The sequence below is a fragment of the Pinus tabuliformis genome, chromosome J (genome assembly GCF_031772625.1).
Source record: "Pinus tabuliformis cultivar Carrire ecotype Pingquan chromosome J, CPIR1, whole genome shotgun sequence".
NCBI classification, from domain to species: Eukaryota; Viridiplantae; Streptophyta; class Pinopsida; order Pinales; family Pinaceae; genus Pinus; species Pinus tabuliformis.
In genome coordinates, this window is record NC_142295.1 from 1,024,253,046 (window position 1) to 1,024,276,268 (window position 23,223).

Here is a 23,223-nt window from a genome sequence, read left to right on the forward strand (position 1 = left end):
GTAACATATGAAATATTTTTTTAAAAATAACTTCACAATTAAGTTAATCTTAAATCATTGATAAAGGAAGAACTCACATATCTCATATTTGATGATAAAGGTAGGTAATACCCAGAATTATGTTTATAATAATAATAATAATAATAATGAAATACTTAATAAATTTGAAAAATATTTTTTCAAGCAAACCACACATTTTATAACAACAAAATGCAACATTTCGATGACAACGTTAAAAGAAGATCCTTATAAAAGCAAATAAATTAAAAGAGTCATCTTAGTGTTTGAATGAAGCTAAAGAAACTACCACCACTAAAACAAAAGGCTATATTTTCAAAAATGCGTTTTTATTTAATTTTTAGTTTCACATCACGGGGAAACTTGCTAGGTCTAGACATGAGAATTTAACTATTTTCATTCTTTAAATGATGTTTTTCATATTCTATCTTTATATTATATATATATATATATATATATATATATATATATATATATATATATATATATAGAGAGAGAGAGAGAGAGAGAGAGAGAGAGAGATACATACGTGTGTGTTGAAAATCATTTATCCCCGATGGGGTGGCATTAACTAGCCTTTGGAGGGGAAAATGAGGAAAGACATTTGTCATTCACAACACATCACATGTCATGGCAATAGAGGGTGGACTCGTCCCTTACATAAGGAGTTATTTCATGTTAAATACATGTGCATGGGGTGGTTAACAAAAATTGTGTGTTGCAGTGGAGGTGAGGTGAACCACCCACCTCCATGCTTATGGTTTTATGAAGGTTGATTGCAAGGTTTTAATTGTTGAAAATATCAACAAGAAATGCTAAATACATAAGTGCTAAATTTAGTACTGCTATAAATAGCATTTTGAGATACCTTCTATTTTAGTTAGTCCCTGAACTAAAATAGAGAAGTAAAAAATTCGAATTTGATCTTAGCAGTCGTTTGTAAAATAATTGATTAATTCACCATGAGTTAATTATTTGTAGAAAATCAAACATGAAGTCTATGTGGGGACATGCAACAGTTTCTCCATGAATTGAGGAATTTATCCATCAGTTAAAGAGATAAGGATGAGTTGTAATTTGAGTTGTAATTAGTTGGCTCAGTTAACTGAGTCAAGTCCAGTTAGATTAATTCAAACAATTTGTTGAATTCATAGTGAGTTTAGTTAGTTAATGCATGCATGCATGTAACTACTACACTTCAGATAACTGATTATTCTCTCATAAATAACTCATGCATGTCAGTTGACAGAGACCCAATTGAGATTAGATGGAGGGGCAATGTACTATTAGTTGCTAGAATATTCCATTGTGAATATCTCTTGCATGCAAAAGGAGTTCTTTCCTTGAGGATTGTGTAGTTACTTCTTCAGGTTTTGTGAGTGTGATGAGGCCAATTCACACATGTGGCTTCATTAGACCGAAGAAAAACTGCACAAGGAAATAGGAGGCTTGGAGGGCTTGAAGAGGACATATACAGTGTCTATTCAGTCTGTGAGATGTATTGTTTGATTGCAGAGAGAGCAAGATATCTTGAGAGCTGATTCTTTTTATAACTTGAACAAGATTTCCACTTGTATTATAATACAGAGATTGGGGTTTTAGTTTGAGTCTTTCACCAGGTCATTTCTTCCATGTTATGTGTGATTGATTTCTCATTCTCAGTTATATGTGTTCTCATTGATCTTACTCAATTCGATTAAGCTTCTGCAAAGTTTGTTGTAGAAGTAGATCTTGTTTTTTACTCTAGTCTATTGCATAATCTATTGATCTATAGTGGGAATTTCTACATGGTATCAGAGCAAAGGTGATCAAAGGAGAAGAACAATATACAAGAAGGGAGAAGTTCAAATTTTGTGGTTCCTGAATATAGAAATCGAGTTCTTATCACATCTCAATTTCAACAATGGCGTTCAGTGGTTTAAGACTCGAGTATGCCCTTTATGGAAGCTTGAATTATATAGCCTAGAAGGATCGCATGGAAGAAGTATTAGAGGATAATGGTCTAAAGGACTTCTTTGATCAAGAAGTCCCCAAGCCGACTGATGCTACTCAATTGGTGGAATGGAAGAAATGTGTGGCTAGGGCAAGGAGAATCCTCTTGGAGGGAGTTCGAGACCATATTGTCTCGAGCCTCCATGGGAAGGAGACACCATTTTTGATGTGGAAAAATTGAAATATCTATATCAAAACAACAATGATTAGAGGAAGCTAGCGCTAAAAGACAAGCTTCGTAAGATCAAGTGTGAAAAGGGTGACACGATCTCTACATATCTGAACAAGCTCACCACCTGCAGGGATGAGCTTGGAAGTGTAGGGATCACGACTGCTGATGATGAAATGGTGAGTCTTGCACTCCTTGGTCTTCCTAAGAGCTGGCATAGCTACCAAGACTCAGTTAATGGAAGAGAAAAACTACCAAATTGGGAATGAATTTGGTCAGATTTCATGCAGGAGGAAATAAGAAGAAGCACTAGAGATGGATCCTCATCGAAGCAAGATGATGAGGAAAATCTAGCCTTAGCGAGTAAGGCAAGGAAAGGGAAATGGAAGGCATCCCATCCCAAATCCATTTCTTCCCATGGTGGGAAGAAGATTGACAAATCGAAAGTGTGATGCTTTCATTGTCATGAAGTGGGCCATTATGCTACAAATTGTCCATAGAAGAAATCCAAGAAGGGTTCCTCGAAGGGGTCTGATGGTGAGGCACTGGCCTCACAGTTTGAGTTGGATTTCCCTCTTATCGCATGCATGGTTTCATCCATGGTGGGATGTGTGTGGAACCTAGACAGTGGAGCTTCATTCCACATGTCAGGTGAGAAGAACCTTTTCAGTACCTTGGAGGAGAAGGATCTCCAGATGCGGATCGAGATGGGTGATGATGGAAAGTACCATGTTTCAGGTGAAGTTACGGTTGTGTTTCAGAGGGAGCATGGAGCTCCCCTCACCCTGACTGATGTAAAGTATGTACTAGGTCTAAAGAAGAATCTTGTGTCTATCGCTATGTTAGAAGATAAAGGCTATGATGTAGTCTTTAGTAAAGGAAAGGTATTCCTGAGGCATATCGGTACTGGACAGACAAAGCGAATTGGGATTTGAGTTAAGAATCTCTACAAGCTGGAGGTAGACGACTGTGTTGCATTGAGTTCCAAAGCTGAGATGGTGTTGAGCCAAGATGTTGGCAAGCTATGGCATAGAAGACTGGGCCACTTGCACCATGGAGCCCTAAAAATCATGCAGCAGATTTCTATCAGATTACCCAAGGGAAAACTTGAGTAGAGGAATACATGCAAAGGTTGTACCTTGGGTAAGTATGTGAAATATTCCTTTCTAGATCGAGACAATAGAGCTAGAGCAATTCTAGAACGAGTTCACTCAGATGTTTGTGGACCCTTCTCTACAGTCTCCACTGCTAAACAAAGGTACTATGTTATTTTTATTGATGATTTTTCTCATAGATGCTGGATCTACTTTATGCAAAAAGGATCAGACCTTCTTGAAGTTTTGTAAGTTGAAAGCGTTGGTAGAGAAAGAACCTAGAAAGAAAATAAAATCCTTATGTAGCGACAATGGTGAAGAGTATGTCTCCCAACAGTTTAAAGACTTCTACATTGCAGAAGGAATTAAATGGGAGTTAATGGCATCTCATAACCCATAGCAGAATGGGGTGGCTGAAAGGAAGAATGGATCAATTGTGGGAGCAGCTCGAGCAATGTTGCATGACCAAAGCCCACCACTACATTTGTGGGCTGAGCCATGCAATACACCAGTATACTTGCAAAACAAAAGCCCGCACCGTATACTGGGAATGAAGACACCTATGGAGGCCTTTTCCAGGAAGCAACCTGATGTAAGTCACTTCTGAATCTTTGGATCATCAATTTACTGTCATGTGACTAAAGATGCCAGGAAGAAGCTAGACCCAACAGCTAAGTTTGGAATACTTGTGGGGTACATGGATACACCCCACAACTATTGGGTGTACCTACCTACCACTGAGAGGACAGTGGTACGCAGGGATCTGAAGTTAAACGAGTAGAAATCCATGCGCTTATCACTTGAGAGGGAGCTCAAGTTGCATACAGAGGAGGAAATTTCAGGTCCTAAGGAGGAGGAGCCTCAGATTGATGCAAAGCAGCCGCATTCAGAGGATCTGGGAGTGGAGATGTCCACTCATGATGAGACTTCCAGAGATGGGCTGAAACACTCAAGGGAAGCTGACAGGCTGATGTTGGATGCACGGGAGAATGTGGGACAACCATCTTCTCAGCGCAGACAGAGGAGGTCATCGACGGTACACTGGGTACATGGCCCTGGTTGGGGAGTGTGTAGATACCAGACCTTCTTCATTCAAGGAGGCAGTGCAGCAACCAATCTGGGTTGATGTGATGGTAGAGGAGTACAACTCTATCATTCATACCAGTGTGTGGGATATTGTCCCAAGACCTTAGGGTAAGTCAGTGGTGAGTTCTAGATGGCTTTACAAGGTAAAGCAGGCACTGTTGAGAAACATAAGGCAAGGTTTGTTGCCCGAGGTTTCTCATAGGTTGAGGGGATTGACTACGATGAGACCTTTGCTCCCATATCAAGGTACTCATTGATTAGACCGATGTTGGCACTATCAGCTCAGATGGGGTGGAAGATCCACCAGATGGATGCAAAGACAACATTCCTCAATGGGAAGATTGGGGAGGAGGTGTACATTGAGTAGCCAGAGGGTTTTGAGACCTTCAATTGTGAGTTGCATGTGTGCAGACTCAAGAGGGCTTTGTATGGGCTGAAGCAAGCACCCCGTGCTTGGTACACTAGGATCGACAACTATTTCACCGGGTTGGGAATCACTAAGAGTGAAACAAATGCAAACCTTTACCACATCAGGGTAGAAGGTAAACCATTGATCATTGTTCTTTATGTCGATGATTTTATTTTGACAAGTGATGATCAGCTGATATAGTCTTGCAAGGAGGACCTTGCAAGAGGGTTTGAAATGAAAGACATGGGTCTTATGCACTACTTTCTAGGCATGGAGGTGTGGTAGAAAGATGGTGAAGTATTTGTGTCTCAAGGCAAGTATGCCAATAAGATAATCAGGTGCTTTCACATGGAGAAGTGTAAGACCATGTAGACTCCTCTAGTTGGGAACTAGAGGAAGGAGGATGCTACTTCAGGTGAGGTAGTAGCTGCTATTATTTATCGACAGCTGGTGGGTTCACTTATGTATATGGTGAACACATGACCCAACTTATGCTTTGCAGTGAACCAACTGAGTCAAGCTATGGTTCAGCCTACCAAGCTATTTTGGAAGGAAGTGAAGCATGTGCTGAGATACCTTAGAGGCACATCTCAGTTCGAATTGTGGTACAAATGAATAGAGGGAGTGAAGCTTCAGGGCTTCATAGATGTGGATTGGGTAGGGAGTCCATCAAACCAGAAGAGCACTTCTATGGGAATCTTCAACCTTTGTTCAATTGTAGTTTCCTGGTACAACAGGAAGCAGATATCAGTTGAACTTAGCTCAGCAGAGTCTAAAAACATGGATGCTAGTCAGGTTGCATGTGAAGCCATTTGGATGCGAAAGACTCTAGTGGGATTGTTTGATCAGAGGATGGATCCTACAATGATCTACTGTGATAATCAGAGTTGTATCAAACTCTCTGAGATTCCAATTTTTCATGACAGGTCCAAGCACATTGATATTCGGTATCACCATCTTCAAGACTGTGTAGTCAAGAGGATCATGTTGTTGCTGTATGTTTCGACCGAGGAACATGATGCATATATTTTAACTAAGGCATTGTCAAAATGCAAGTTCAAGTTCCACAGAGATAGGATTGGGGTTACTGATAATCCCTTTCTTGTTGAGAGGGAGTGTTGAAAATAGCAACAAGAAATGCTAAATATAGAAGTGCTAAATTTAGTACTGCTATAAATAGCATTTCGGGATACCTTCCTATTTTTGTTAGTCCCTAAACTAAAATAGAAAAGTAAAAATTTGAATTTGATCTTAGCAACTGTTTGTAAAATAATTAATTAATTCACCATGAGTTAATTAGTTGTAGAAAATAAAACATGAAGTCTATGTGGTGACATGCAATAGTTTCTCCATTAATTGAGGAATTTATCCATTAGTTAAAGAGATAAGGATGAGTTGTAGTTTGAGTTGTAATTAGTTGGCTTAGTTAACTGAGTCAAGTCCAGTTAGATTAATTCAAATAGTTTGTTGAATTAATTGAGTTAAGTTAGTTAATGCATGCATGCATGTAACTACTGCACTTCAGATAACTGAATATTCTCACATAAATAGGTCATGCATGTCAATTCAGATAGAGACCTAGTTGAGATCAGATGGAGGAGCAGTGTAATATCAATTGCTAGAATATTCCATTGTGAATATCTCTTACATGCAGAAGGAATTCTTTCATTGAGGATTGCGTAGTTACTTCTTCAGGTTTTATGAGTGTGATGAGGCCAATTCATGGATGTGGCTTCACTAGATCCCAAGAAAAACTGTGCAAGGAAATATGAGGCTTAGAGGGCTTGAGGAGGACATATATAGTGTCTATTTGTAGAATTTTGTAGAATTTTTCTGCAAATCAGCTAGCTCCAATACCATGTAGAACTTTTTCTACAAATCAGCTAGCTCTGATACCATGTAGAAATTTCCCACCTGTAGATCAACCTGGTAATGCAATGTACTAAAGCAAAACACTTGATCTACTTCTACAAACAATTTAGCAGAAGCTTAATCAACCATGAGCAACATCAATAAGAACACATATAATTGATATGGAGAAATCAAACACACATAACACAAAAGATATAACCAGGGGAAAGCACCAGCCTAAAACCCCATCTCTGTATTATCATACAAGTGGAAATATGTCCGGATTACACAAAGCCTTAGCTCGGAAGCTATCCAGCTCTCAGTACAATCCCTCTGCTGCTCATAGACAGTCAAAGGCTTCTCACAAACCTTCTCCTCTACCCTCCAAGCCTCCTATTTCTATGCACAGTTTTTCCTGGGTCCTCCAGCTGCAACCTGTGTGATTCTCACCTCACACACAACACTGACCTCTGAAATAACTACACAAACCTGAAGGAGATAAATCCTCATCATGGATGAGCTTCCTTTATAGGAAAAATATTCATCCAACTGATAGCACATTGTCCCACATCTGATCTCAACTGGGTCTCTAACAGAACTGACATGCATTAGTTATCCATGACTGAATACACAGTTATCTGAAAATAATAGTTGTCACATGCTTGCAAGCATCAAAAAACTGTATCTCATTAATTTAACAACTTGTTAAATTAATCTAACTGAACTTGACTAAGTTAAAATAAGTCAACTGATCCTCTCAATATAGAACTCATCCTTAATTCCTCAATCAAAGGAGAAAATCAAGGACACATTCCCCTTTTAGTGGAGAAATAATTGCATGTTCTCACAAAGACTTCAAGTTTTCTTTTCCTTAACTAATTAGCTCATGGAGAATTAATTAATTAATATTTTCCAACTACTGTTAAGACCAAAATTAATTTTACTTCCTATAGATAGGCTAGGGACTGCTATAAATAAGAAGGGACCCAGAAATGCTATTTTTAGAACTTTCTATATTTAGTAGTTTCACCTCTCACCCAATGTGGCTAATGACCTCACTGGCAAAACTGCTATTTTTAGACATGCTATTTTTAGCAGGTCTCTTCAGTCTGTGAGCTGTATTATTTGATTGCAGAGAGAGTAGGATAGCTTAAGAGCTGATTTTTTTTGTAACTTGAACAAGATTTCCACTTGTATGATAATACAGAGATTGGGGTTTTAGGCTGAGGCTTTCCCCAGTTTATTTCTTCTGTGTTATGTGTTTTTGATTAGTCATTCTCAGTTATATGTGTTCTCATTGATCTTGCTCAATTCAATTAAGCTTCCGCAAAGTTTGTTGTAGAAGTAGATCTTGTATTTTTCTTTAGTCTATTGCATAATCTATTGATATATAGTGGGAATTTCTACTTTAATGGTATAGATTTTGGTGTACTTTATTTTCCTCTTGAATTTTCAGTTGTGGAGGAAGTCTTGGGAGGTTCTGCGTTTAGTTCCTAGAATATTTTTTCTCACGGCGGTTTGTGTGAAGTGTCCATGTACTTTTTTATATTCCTACACTCTATAGCGCGATCGCTGATATTTGAATTGGTGGTAGTTTTCTCAAATTAGCCTCTTTCGAAGATAAATTTCTAAGGTATTTTGTATCTATGTCCAATGTTGGTATATGACTGTTGGTATCCTAGAAATTTTTCATTATGTTATGTGTCCTATTATTTATTGATTCACTGGGTGGATGTTCAATTTATATCCTGGGTTTAGAGTAACAGTTTCTTGTATTCTTCATTTTGGTGACGACTGTTGGTGGCTAGGGGTATTATTTTTTAGTGTTTTTCTGTCACAGTGGTTTGGAACTTTAAAACTAGTGTCTTAGGGTTTCATCTGGGAAAATTGGTATTTAGTGAGACTTGAATCTCTCCAATCTCTATCTTGGGGTTATTCATTTAGTCCTGGTTGTGTCTGTTAGTGCTATGCCATTATGAGGTATATGACTTTACAGTGTAAGGAATTGCACTCAGTATTTACATTGGGTCCTTTGTTGTGGTCTTTGGGAAACAACATTATTATGTTTCAGTCAGGTCTCTACAGTCCATTGGTTCACCCTTTAACATGTTTTTTTGGGCGAGGTTCCTCAATTAGTTGTATATCTTGTTCTTGAGTGTTAGATACCATGCCTTCTCGCTAACACATGGAGATTTGCAGGGGTGGTTTTGGTCATGTTGGAGTCATATGGGATCACATGTTTGTGGGAGATTCAATTTCATCCTTCTTCAATTATGTACCGTTGGAGGAGTGTAAGGAAATATTGATTCTAGAATCCAAGGATTCTAGGCAATGCCCATATTTCTTAGAGTGAAAGGTTGGAAATGACATTTTTCTTCGAGTTCCTGACCCTGGGAAAATTTACAAAAAAATATTGTTATTTTTTAATTCCCTATATATGCATTTGTAGATGGATTTTGTGCTACAATCAGTATTTAAAGACAAGAAAATTCACAACTATAACATTTTCTCTGGATTGTAGGATATCAAGAGAATATTAAGGAATGTTAGATTCAAAATCGATGGCATTGATGCACGCTTGAGTCATGTGGAGAATAATTTGTTCTTAGATTCAGCTATAGGATATCTCACAAACCCTATTGGAGACCTTGTTGGAACACCGTTTACTATCACTCCATAACCTACATTGCTTATGTCAGAATAAGCGACTCTTATGGTTGCCTAATTTTTCTTCATTTTTTGATGGCTAGTTATGGAAATCATAATCGTTTGGTCTTGTATATCTCATGGTGGTAGTGAATTCTTGGTTCTCTTTTGGTTTATTTATGTTTGGATAATTGGTTCCCTTTTGGAAATTAATTGTTGGTGTTAGAAGAACGCTCTTCTCATGTAGTTTGGATGTTAACCTTGGATTTTTCCTTTGTTAGATGCTGGGGTGTTTGGTACTATCTCTTTGGACATGTAGGATAGTGGTTGTTCTCTAGACGACTTTCTCTAATCTATGACTTTCTGGATCAATGCTTCGGAAGTTCTCAGGCTTTCACTATTTGGTAGATTCATGTTATGAAGAATGGTACTGGGTTTGGAGCCAATTGGATTTATATTAGTATTTATGTTAGTTATGGAAAGTTTTCCCTTTGTGTCATGGATTTATTGACTCGGAGGTGGTGGTAGCTATCGAGTTTTGTGATCACTGTTCTCAGTTGTTAATGCCAATGTTATCTTTTATGTGCCCTGTATTTTGTTGTCTGGCCATCTCCTAGTCAATTCCCTTTTTTGTCTATGGCCATATGTAGTCTTATTTTCATTATGTACTACTATTTTTCATAATGTAATATAATGTATTTATTTACAAAAAAAAATTAAAAATGGTTTAATTTAATTTCAATTTTCATATTATATAAATAAACAAGCATCTAAATAAACTATATTAAATACCATTATATTTTTAAAATATATGACAAAAATATAATTAAACAATAAAAATAATTATTAAAAATAAATGATAATAAAATTATTGTATCAAAAAATATCATTATTTTATCCTAATGGGGGTGTCAGACCCAAGGACATCCAAATTCAATGGTGGGGGTGTTAACACTCCAAGAACATATGTGTCAAATGGAAATGATGGATGAGGGAAAGTGGTGCAATGGAGGCCAAACATCTCGAAACTTCAACAACTAGGCTAACATTACACGGGTGCATGAAGGAATTAGGTTCATTGTGGTTATGGGAGCTCAAGAGGTTGGTGACAATGTAGAGGACTATGTACAGGCTAGCCGAGTGTGCATGCCCCTTTCCCGTGGTCATTTCACAATGGAGCCAGTTTGAGTTACAAGGTTGGAGGTTTGCTAGCGAGCGAGGGTGTTAATTGTTGGGTTTGGGACCTAGGAAATGAGCAGAGTGGTAGTTTTACGAATGGTTGGTAGATAAAAGGTCACGACGAGAAACTAGAGTATTACACCACTGTAATAGGTTTCCATACCTAAATGAGCTCTCTTGGCAGGTTAGTAATATCTATTGTCTCAATTCCCACCCTTTGGCTTAATGTGGTCTTAAATTAATTGATTTGGTATTATGTACGTCTATTTTGGTTGGTTGTTTCAATTGAATTGTGTAGGGGCCTAGCCCAAAGGGGCTTTCTCATTCTAGTGTCTAGAAAGGTTTAGGAGTCTATCCCAGAGGGACATTATTATTTTGGTGGTTATTGAGAGGGTTAGCATTTGGTGGTGTCTAGTTCCTTCTATAACTGAGAAAAGTAATTTGGGATTATGTGGGGTTATCTGACATCTTTTAGACTCTCGCCCTATAATGGGAAGTCTTCATGTGGTGGTATTAAGGGGGTAGGGGACTCTCAAGGTAGACAATGTGGATCCTGGTTGGTGTTAATGTGTTTTACTTGCAAGCGTGAAATGCTTCACGAAAGGGGTCAGGATAGACGTGGTGGGGCTCCCTGTAGTGATATGAAAGCTCAGGTTGGTAGAGCGGTGGCTAAGAACTCCGAGGGAGGGAATGATGGTGCTTCAGATGGAGAGGTTTCCCAAGAATTTGGGCTAGTGGCAACCCTTCCCTCCTTGGAATGTATTGTTAATCATCTTCAGATGCCATGGTAGATCTAGGAGAGATGCAATAGTAGTGGCTTGATGATAGAAATGATTTAATCACTTTTCTAAATGACATGTAGCATAATTAGTGGGTGATGATAGACAAGATGGATTCTATCTAAGGTATCCAACGAGGAGCGATGGAGTGGCTACATCGAATTGAAGGAAGAATTAATCACTTCAAACACCATGCTCATGATGGAATTCATCCCCAGACCCCTTAGATGTCAACAAGGCACACTTCATCTAAGAAATTTATGATGATGGTTGGTTTTGTTTGTATTCTTGATGTTTTCTAGTGAATTTTTTCTGGCTTGAGTTGCAGTTATAGTGCATGGCATTTTACTTTTTTTTTTTTTCATATATCTCTACTGGCTTACAAATCCAGTTAGAGTGGAGCCTAGAGATCAGGGAAAAAATGGAAAATCGAATGTAATCTTTTAATTAGATAATAGAATCTATTTTGATCAATAAAAAAATAAATTATTATTTTAATTAAATAATATTATTCATTCTATTATTATTATCAATATTATTATATTAAATCAAATTATATTTTTTTAAGGAAAATTATTCCCTCTTCATTGAGAGTGAGGGTCAATACAATAATATTCGTAAGCATGTAGCCATTAGAATAATATTTCTCATCATCATATAACTAGCAAGGAATTGAGCTTAGGTAGGCCAAATAACAACCATTTTTCTGAACCACCACAAATAACCCAATTGTCAAATCAAATTATATATTTATTTTAAATGTGTCTAAAATTTTATAATAGTAATAAATAAATATTATTGGTGAATTTTTCATTATACTATTATCATTAATTTTATTTACTTATGTTATTTTAATGATAATATTTTTACTTATTTCATAATAAATATATTCATTTTATATAATACTTAATTCATAAATAATAAAAAGGAAAAATAGGAAAAGGGAAAGTTAAAATTCAATAGTATAACCAAATTATCTATTATATAAATATAAAAAATTAAATTAATTTTTAAATTAATAAAATAAAATAAAATAATTTGAAAAAAAAAACTTCAAGGATTAACTCAAGTGGTTTAGAGCTAAATATGAATTTCTTTGATATTGTTGTTGATCATGGATTCATCTCTCTTAGATTTCCTTAGGGAATTGTCCCATAATTAAGCCTAATAGTTTACCTAATTTACCATCCAAAAAATATGGAGAAGTACTCCAAAGATTCCCATACTTTCATTCCAAAACAATAATAATAGTAATAGGTATATCATTTATAAGAAGAAGCTATACAACATGGAAGCCAAGAGGTTCTCCAAAATTGCTTCTAACTCTATCTAAAGCCCCACCTCTCACTCAAGCAAGGCTGCCATAAGGATGCCTATTATAGTATTGGCTAGACCGTTGGGGGTAAAAGAGGGGATCATCTTGGAGAATAAGCATAACATTAAAAATATTATTACTTCCAAATTTATGGATAAGTTTTATACCATTAGGGTTAAAGGAGGAGATCATCTTGTAGAATAAGAATAATATTTAATATGTTATTACTTCCAAATTTAAGGATAAGGCGTGGGAGGATAAAGAGTTAGAGGGGAAAAGGAAACTAGGGTATTATAAGGATCTCATCAACCCAAATTATAACCAGAATTATATTTTTGTCTTAACAAGTGCTAAGAAGAAAATGAATTTTCCTAGATAAGAACTAATTCTCATGAGCTTCAAAGTGAATGGGAATTCGTGAATTCCCAAAACACATTGGAATGAAAGAGTCTATCACCTTTGTGATACTAAGAGGGTTGAAGATGAAAAACAATTTCTCCTTGACCATTTGATTCTTGCACACATCCATTTGAATTTTCAAAATATTTTCTACACTACCAACCTTCTTGACATGTTAAGTCAACAATATTATGGTGATCTATGAAGCTTCTCTCCTTTCTTTTTTATCATAAAAGTAAAATATTAAATAATCTCAATTAATCTCTTACTTTCTTTAGGTTTGATATACCATATTGATCTTAGTAAATGTTCATTACCAATTATCATCATCATCAATAATTTGAAAAAAACAATAATTAAAATTATTACATATCTAGAGTATCATTTAACTTCAATAATTTTAATTTAATAAATTAAGACATTTATTATACAAATTAATAATAAAACAATAAAATTAATTTAATTTAACAATAATTATAATTTATTTTTAATTACGTAAAATAAAAATCAATCATCAATACATTAATACGTAATTAGGGATAACATAACATATCACAAATTTAAATATTCCATTTCTATTATTGTTAGGTCCCTATAATACTAGTGATGCCCCATTACTATTGTAGTTGTATCCCTTATTAATATTGTTGTGCCCCTATTATCCCCATATTGTTATTAATGTGCCCCATAGAATCCCTTTATTGTTATTTTTGTGCCTTTATATTATTACTGTTAGGTCGGCTTGGTTATATCGTGACACCTTATACTCCTATATATAGAAAGGAGGTTTTGTCATTTGTATCATCCAAGAATTATTCATTTGTGTAATGTAAAGGAGGTTGCCCTCTCGAAGAGGCTGAATTCTAAGGCGTTCAACTATCTTTTCTATCTTTTTGTGAGCTGGTTTCATAACATTTGGTATCATAGCTTTAGATTCTAAGGTTTCGCTACTCCAAATAGGTCATTGTGGAATTTTCGCTATAATTTTTTTCTGCGATGTTTCAGAAGAGAAAAAAAACCATTTGAGGCAAAATCGCGTTGAACCTCGGGTCCGAATTTCAGAGATTTTTGCGCAATATTTGTGGAGATATGAACTGAGGAAGTTGGTATTTTGCAGACTCCTGAATTTCATTCCAAATAGGTGACCTGGGGAAATCATCATAAATTTTGTTTTGAGCATCAGATTGACATTTCGTAAAAGTTCACAGAAAGAGGACGAACTGTAGTTTCCTGCATATATTTTTTTGCTACTAAGATCAAAATAGTGACACATGGCACTTCATACAAGTTCGCTCTTCTGGAAAGGTCTATAATTAGATCATCTTGGGAGATTGTGCATAACTCTTCCTTGGAGAATCTAAATTCGATTAGACTGGTGGCATTTGAAAGAGGACACAGAGGGATACTGTAGATTGAAATTTCAGAACTGGATGATTCGAAATTATAGAGATACATCAGATTCAATATTGAGCTCCTACAAAGTGCAAAAAGGTGTAGTTTTTTTAAAATTTTGCATAAGCTTGGTCTGAGAAATTAGTTTGAAGGAATTCAAAGGGCATAGTAAAGAATTATTATCGGTAATTGATGACCCTAGGAAAGAAAATGCAAACACCTAGTAAGCAACCTGAAAGCTCTAGCATGACTCATGAAGAAGAGGAAGAAATGCAACATGATATATCAAAATTACGAGACCAAGTGCAACAAATGTCACTCACACAAAAAGTAACAGAATCTAAGATGGATGGTTTAAAGAAAGATGTAGAAGCTAAGATGTATGGCATGGAAGCTAAGATGGATGGTTTAAAGAAAGGCATAGAAGCTAAGATGGATGGCATGGAAGCTAAGATGAATGGCATGGATGCTAAGATGGATGGCATGGGTGATAAGATGGAAGAATTAAAGATAAATTCGAATAAGATGCTACAAGAAATGGTCACTAATGGTGAAAGGGTAGTAAAGGAAACTCATGATGAGAAAAAAAGAAATGTTAATCATGATTTCATAGACTCTAATGTTGGATCGAAGACCCACCACATTCCAAAAATTGATATGAGGAAGTTTGATGGCAAGGATCCCGCAACATGGATACTATGGATGGAGAAATTTTTCGATCTCAATAATGTGAAAAACACACAAAAGGTATATATTGCAACTTTATATTTGGAACCAAATCAGTTTGTATGGTATCAATGGCTTTGCTCTTGTAAACAAATTGTCACTTGGGAAGAAATGATAGCACACTATGAGGATACAAAAAGCAACACCTTTTTTAGCCAACTGATAAGTCTCAAACAAAAGGGTTCAATGATGGAGCACATTGAGGAGTTCCAAAAATTGAACATAAGGGTAAAAAGTATTCCAGAGGAGCATAGGATTGATGTGTTCATAGGGACTTTAAAGGATAATATCCAAAATGGTTTTCACCTTTGGGAACCTGATTCATTAGAGAAGGCATTCAGGTTAGCTAGAAAAATGGAAAGAAAAATTATGGCAATCAGGAAGCCTTAGCCTACCACTCACAACTACAAAGATGGGAGTGTTGTTACCCCTAGCCTTCCATAACCTATAAGGTTGACACCACAACAATTGGAAGAAAAGAGAGTAAAGGGGCTTTGTTACAGTTGTGATATCAAATACACTAAAGGTCATAAGTGTGCTGAGAATAAATTATTCTACATAGATTGTGAAGAGGAAGAAGAAAAGGAACAAGAAAGGTCAAAAGAAGAGGATATACTCCAAGAACAAAGCCTAGATAAGGAAGAAATGAATCCAACCATATCTTGTAATGCATTGGATAGAATTACCACTCCTCAAACCATCAAGATAGAAGGACATATCAAGAAGAAAAAGGTAATAGTGTTGATTGATTCATGAAGTACCCACAATTTTATTCATTGCAAGATAGCAAAAGAATTGAATTGCTTCCTATATCCAGCACCAGAGTGTCAAGTGATGGTTGCAAATGGAGGAATAATAAATTGCTCTGGAAAGTGCCATAATATCAAGCTATCCATGGGAAAATATGTATTGAATAGCTGAATGCTTTCCATTCCAATGGGAGGTGATGATGTTGTACTAAGAGTCCAATGGCTACAATCCTTGGGTACAATAGCTTTTAACTTTCAAGAACTTTTCATGAAATTTTATGTGGAAGGAAAGGAAGTTGAATTAAGGGGTATTGCAGGGAAACCAGGAAAGATAATAAGATCTAAGGGCATGACAAAGCTTCTAAAAAAGAAACAACAAGGTGTAATTGCACAATTATGTTCACTAGATGTTTCCACATCGAAATCATCTATTTCTTCAGATCTCCAAAAAGTCTTGGACAATCATTCCAAGGTATTTGAGACTCCCAAAGGTCTCCCACCTATTTGTGATCAGGATCATGCTATTCATTTGATTCCAGGAAGTGTTCCTCCAAACATCAGGTCGTAAAGATATCCCTATGCCCAAAAGAGTGAAATTGAATGTATGGTTGCAGAAATGCTTGAGGCTGGTATAATTCAACCTAGCCAAAGTTCTTTCTCTACTCTAGTAGTATTGGTGCACAAGAAGGATGGATCATGGCACATGTGTCCGGATTATAGGGAGCTCAATAAGCTTACCATTAAAGATAAGTTTCCCATTCCTGTCATTGATGAATTATTGGATGAATGCATGGATCAATTTACTTCACCAAGTTAGATATTTGTTCAGGATATCATCAAATCAGAATGAAGACTCAAGACATTCCAAAAATAGCATTTAGAACTCATGAGGGTCACTATGAATTTTTGGTCATGCCTTTTGGCCTTACCAATGCACCTTCTACATTTCAAGGTTTGATGAATTCCATTTTCAAACCCTTCCTTAGAAAATTTGTATTAGTATTTTTTGATGATATACTAATCTACAGCAAGTCTTGGAAGGATCATGTTGAACATGTTGACAGGGTGCTACAACTATTGGAGGAGAAACAATTATATGCAAAAGATCCAAATGTTCCTTTGGAGTACAAGAGGTGGAATATCTGGGTCATATTGTATCTCATGAAGGAGTTAAGGTAGACCCTAGCAAAATTAAAGCCATTAAGGAATGGAAAATACCCGCATCCATAAAGCATTTGCGAGGATTTCTCAGGTCAACAGGGTATTATTGCAAGTTTGTTAATAATTATGGGAAAATAGCAGCACCTCTAACAACATTGTTGAAGAAAGATGCATTTTCATGGACTCTAGAAGCAACAAAGGCCTTTGAACATCTTAAAGAGGCAATGTGCCAAGCACCAGTCTTAGCTACACCAGACTTCACAAAATCCTTTATTGTGGAATGTGATGCTTCAGGAAATGGAATTGGTGTTGTTTTAATGAAAGATGAAATACCCATTTCTTTCGAAAGTCATTCAATAAAGGGAAAGTATTTACACAAAGCTATTTATGAGAAGGACATGTTGGCAATACTACATGCACTTAAGAAATGGTGACCCTACCTAATGGGAAGACACTTCAAGGTAAAAACAGATCATGATAGCCTTAAATACTTTTTAGAACAAATATTATCCTCTAAAGAACAACGAAAATGGGTCACAAAGATGTTGGGTTATGACTTTGAAATCATCTACAAAAAAGGGAAGCAAAATGTTGTGGTAGATGCACTCTCAAGAAAGGATGAGGATGTGGAAGCATTGTTGTGTGCCATTTCTATTATCCAACCAGATTGGATAAACGAAGCAAGGGAGGAATGGAAGAATGACAGGGAAGTGTGGGAAATTATTCGAAACTTACAACAAGATTCCAGTACATCTGATACATTTAGCTAGAAAAATGATTTGTTATGGTACAAAGATCGCTTATACCTCTGTAAGAATTCGCAACTCAAAAAAAAGATTCTTCTGGAATTGCACGCTTCTCCCTTAGGAGGGCACTCAGGATTTTTAAAAACTTACCACAGGGTTAAGAAGGAATTTTTTTGGGATGGCCTTAAATCGAATATTCAAAAGTTTGTGGCAGAATGTTTGGTTTTCCAACAAAATAAAGTTGAAACAATTAAGACACCAGGTCTATTACAACCTTTATCCATTCCAAGCCAACGTTGGGAGGAGGTTTCAATGGATTTTATCACAGGTTTACCCAAGTCTGAGCAAAAGAGTGTCATCATGGTGGTAGTTGACAGACTTACCAAGTATGCACACTTTTGTGCATTATCACATCCATTTAAAGCTAGTACAGTTTCTATGGAATTTATGGAAACAATTCGAAAGCTACATGGAAACCCAAAGATTATTGTAAGTGATAGTGATCCCATTTTTACTGGAAATTTTTGGACTGAATTATCTTCTTGTCTTGGTACTCAGTTAGCTCACATCTCATCTTATCATCCTCAATCTGATGGGAAAACTGAGATAGTAAACAAATGTTTGGAAGGATATCTTCGTTGCTTTTTATCTGATAAACAGACACAATGGGTCAAATGGTTGACTCTAGCTGAATGGTGGTATAAAAATTCCTTCCATACTACAACAAAAATGACCCCATTTAGGGCACTTTATGGATATCAGCCACCATCCATCACATCATATTTAAGAGAAAATTCTAACATTCAAGCAGTGGAACATCACATCGAGCATCAACAACAAGCTCTCCAACTCTTAAAGGATAACCTCGTGTTGGTGCAGAATATAATGAAACAATAGGCAGATCAACATCGCAGTGAAAGAAGTTTTGATGTAGGTGACTAGGTATTCCTACGGCTACAACCAAGAAGGATAATAAATTATCACCAAAGTATTATGGTCTGTACAAGGTGTTGCAAAAGATTGGTACTATGGCATACAAATTGGAGCTTCCTGCAGCTTCTCGAATGAACCCAGTTTTCCATGTTTCATGTTTAAAGAAGGTTATAGGTGACAAGCTCCCAGTTCAAACAATATTGCGAGAACTTGACGAGGAAGGAAAATTATATTGGAATCATAAGCAGTCATAGAAACAAGAACTTGACAACTACGAAATCGATCCATTTCAGAGTATCTCATCAAGTGGAAGAACTTATCCGCTGAAGATTCCACATGGGAGGATGAGAATTTTATATGGAAGCATCCGGAACTGCTCAAGGGTTGAGGGAAACACTTTTTTGAAGGAGAGGGGCATGTTAGGTCCCTATATTACTAGTGATGCCCCATTACTATTGTAGTTGTATCCCTTATTAATATTGTTGTGCCCCTATTGTCCCCATATTGTTATTATTGTGCCCCATAGAATCCCTCAATTGTTATTTTTGTGCCTTTATATTATTATTGTTAGGTCGGCTTGGTTATATTGTGACCCCTTAGACTCCTATATAGAAAGGAGGTTTTGTCATTTGTATCATCCAAGAATTTTTGTGTAATGTAAAGGAGGTTGCCCCCTCGAAGAGGCTGAATTCTAAGGCGTTCAACTATCTTTTCTATCTTTTTGTGAGCTGGTTTCATAACAATTATCTATTATTTCCTTATTATTATTATTATTATTATATATTTGTTTATTAAAGTGAAAACAAATTTATATGATAATTGATCTCTTCTGCTTATGTCTTACCATATTAGTAGAAAAAAAAAGTGTTTTTTCCAAAATAACAAAGGAAAAACTACATAGTCATTGAGTTTATACAAGAAAAATCTACAACAAATTGGTCTGAGCATTCTTGTCTATATGATGTAGTTATGATCTATCCTATATTTCTCATAATCCAACAAAAAGGCTATATTTTTTCTATTTATATTAACTTTTAACCATTGAAAATAACAAGGATTCAAAAACATCTAAAGAACATCATGTACATAAAGTTGATGACGTATAAATTTCAATTAGCATGAGATCTACAGGGTTGTCCAAAGGCATTGGTCCTTTTCCTCATGTGAGGGAGTCTTCTGTACAAGCTATATGACTATCCATCTCTCTATGCTCCATTATAATTTCATTGAGCTACAATAAAATTTCTTCATTAGCTTCATTCCTCTCAAGGAGGACACTGTCTAGTAAGGACATAATCTACAAGTAAAGGTCAATGGTGTGCAAACTTTGATACTTTCGACCTCTATTATTCCAAGTATTAGGCAGTGAGTTCGTAACTAAAGCTAATATCTTATAATCAAAATGGAATTCCCTATTATTTATGTTTATTTTGTTAGTCATTTAGATATCCTCCTACACCTTAAGATGAGTTTGGAAATAATGAACTTGGGTAGGAGATTAAGATTTTGATTAAGCTCAAGAGCCACCATGAGCCCCTCTAGCATTTTCCCCATGTTTGGAGCATTCCCTTTGACATGGAATTAGGGAAGGGGGAAATACAAAGTGATAGGGAGGAGAATGCCACACAGATTTAGGAAGAGAAATTGATATCTAAGGGAGAGATTAAGAAGAGGAAGTTGAGTCAAGTAAAAGAATAATGTGAAAGAGGGTGAAATTGAGAATGTTGGGCCAAGAAAATTCCTTGAGTGGTTTGGGGCTTAAGAAGGCGAATATAGAAAGAGCCAAAATAAAATTACCTGCAAAGAGTAAAGGAGCTTTGTAAATGAAACCAAAAATAAAAATTGCCTCCAAACAAACCTTGAAGAGTTTCTTATGGGAGAGAATCAAATTAGGATGAGGAAAACAAGTAAAGATAATATGCTTCCTTAGAACCCAATGCTTCCCCATAAACAAACTAAGAATAATATGATGTTGAGACTAAAGTTTGAAAGTGAAAATCCAAACTGAAGATTTTAATGACCTACAAATAAAAATACTAAGCTGCATAAACTTGGTTCTTATGTTATGAGTAAATATTAAACCACTTCCTTCACTTATGAGCATGATATCGTGACCCTTTCACTAACTGAGAAATAAACTAAATAAGAGTATATAAGAGAGGGGGAGAGAAATTATGAAGCATGTATGTACAACAAGAGGAAAGAGTGGGGAAGTCTAGGCTCGTAGGTGTCTTCCCCCCCCCCAAATAAAAAAAAGAAGAATATTATAAAGCAACTATGAGATGAAGCCAAGACCTTAGTGAGGAAAGCTAACTAGTGAACCTAAATCAAGAAAGAAGAGGAGTAAAAATAGCTAAAGAAGAGAGTTGTTATAAACCATACACCACTACAACCATCCATTATTATCATTGCTAATGAACATCTATAATAAAAAATATTCTTCCTAAGATGTCCTTAATCTGTAAATTGTTGTGGATATTCCATTGGAAATCTTGTTGCAACAAATCTATTAAGATATATTAGAAAAATTGAAATCTACACTATTAGGGTTAATTTATCCTTAGATTTATGGATTTTTTAGTTACTCTTTATTGTGTATACATATAAATTATAACTATATAGAAAATAGATAAAAAATAGAATTATCACTCACAAACCTCAATAACAAAAGATATGACTTGGGAAACCTTTTTTGAAGAAAACCCAATTGGAAGGCGAGCCTTCTCTGCTCTCTCTTTATTTGAATATAAATGTATGCAAGTACAAAGAAGTGATATCTATGGCTCATAGGTTGCTACAATGCACAAATCCACTCTATTTTCTCTCTATCTATTCACTCGTGACGACTTTTTTCATCTATGGAGAAAAGTGAACTCAAATAGAATGAAACCCCTTTTCATCCTAGTGACCCAGTCATAACACAACTCAATAGCCTACTAGTGATTAAGTTTGACTCCTTCAATTCTAAACTAGATTTACAATATTGATTCTTATAGATTCTTGTTCATCATGATCACATGGATAGCCCCTTTTGCATGAATAATGGGGGTTAACATGGCGTCCTCTTGAATCATTGTGGTCAAAATAGGAAGGTCAACTTCCAAGTGGCACAACTCTTGCATACAAACTCTGATTAAAGAAATTATTTTATCATTAGAAAGGTATATATTTGTATAATAGTGCTATGGGTTCCACACTCAAGTGGAAAATTTTACCCCTCAAAAATGTCATTTGATGCCTCAAACAACTTCTAGAAATTTTCAGACCCCAATTTGTCAAACTATGACCCATTGGTAAAAAAGCCCCTTGTGGTGCAGGATCGTGGAGGAGACTGCTGAAGTTTAAATCAAGCTTTGCAGCTTCTTAACAGGTTATGCGGCCCAGTAGCGAGGGATTTTTGTCAATACTGTCAATCTTTTGTATCTACTGTTGTGTCGAGGTCAATCATGTTTGTTTTTTTGTAAATCTAGTAAGCTCAGGAAGGCTAAATTGTGTTCCTCTGGATCCCCTGCGTGGGACTACAAAACATGGTCTTGTCCAGCAACTGTGCTCTGGACACTTTCTGTATCATGCTGCCTTCCCTTCTGGACAGCTGGTTCTTTTTGCTCGTCATGTTGTAATTTCACACTTTTAATGTGAATATTAGAATAGTCTTACTTAGGAAAAAAAAAAAAAACCTTGTGACAAAATTCCTCCACTTTTTCCACTCTAAAAGCATCAAGGTGGATAACAAATAATATAATGATCCAATTTAGATTAGCCCTTCTGAAATGAATTCAATAACATGCAAAATCATCAAAAGTGCAATTATGATGCGAATCTCCCACATAAACTATAATAAGGAAAAATAATATCCACACCCCCTCATTAATTGCTTGAGATAATAGTCAGTATCATCCCATCTCTTCCTTCCACAACTTCATCTGCTACATCTAGGGCTAAACATTCCACTTTATATTGTTTTTTATTTTTTATTAACAATAATTCATAAAATAAAAGTTTGTAATTAAAAACCTTCTATATAATTAAAAATCCCCTTTAAAGGAGTTTTTATTTAACCTACTGCAAATAAAATATTTAATAGATTTTTTTATTGTTATTTAGCCCAAAGAAGATCAAGAATGAGAATGGAAATCACACCTACATCATCTAGACTCTCTAAACATTTATATCTAGGACATAAATTGATAAATTCATTTGATGTATAGGAAAACACCTTTTAACAATCATTTTTTATCTTCATCATGTTGTCTAAGTGTCTAAGAATTTAAAGGTCCGTGAAATTTATATCCAGGAACATTGTTTTACTTTTAGGTATATATGGAATAATACGTTTTTTTTTCTTTCAAATATTTATGTTTATAAACAGATTGTTATAATGGTGTTGTTTATAGGGAAATAAATAATAATTAAATTAATTCAAAGAAATATATATCTCTATTTATAAAAAAAAGGATGTCTAAATTTTCATATTATTTATATTAAAAAAAAATAATGCAAACAAATTATCATATAATTTTTAAATGTTGCATTGCATTATCAACAATAAATGGTTGTCCCTTTGTGTTATGTAGACCTT

General features: G+C 35.5%; 1 pseudogene; it reads left to right on the forward strand.

Annotated features, from left to right (window-relative positions):
• Positions 1-4,060: 4,060 nt before the first annotated feature.
• LOC149230346 (plant intracellular Ras-group-related LRR protein 4-like) overlaps positions 4,061-23,223 on the forward strand; it is a 53,661-nt pseudogene continuing 34,498 nt past the window's right edge.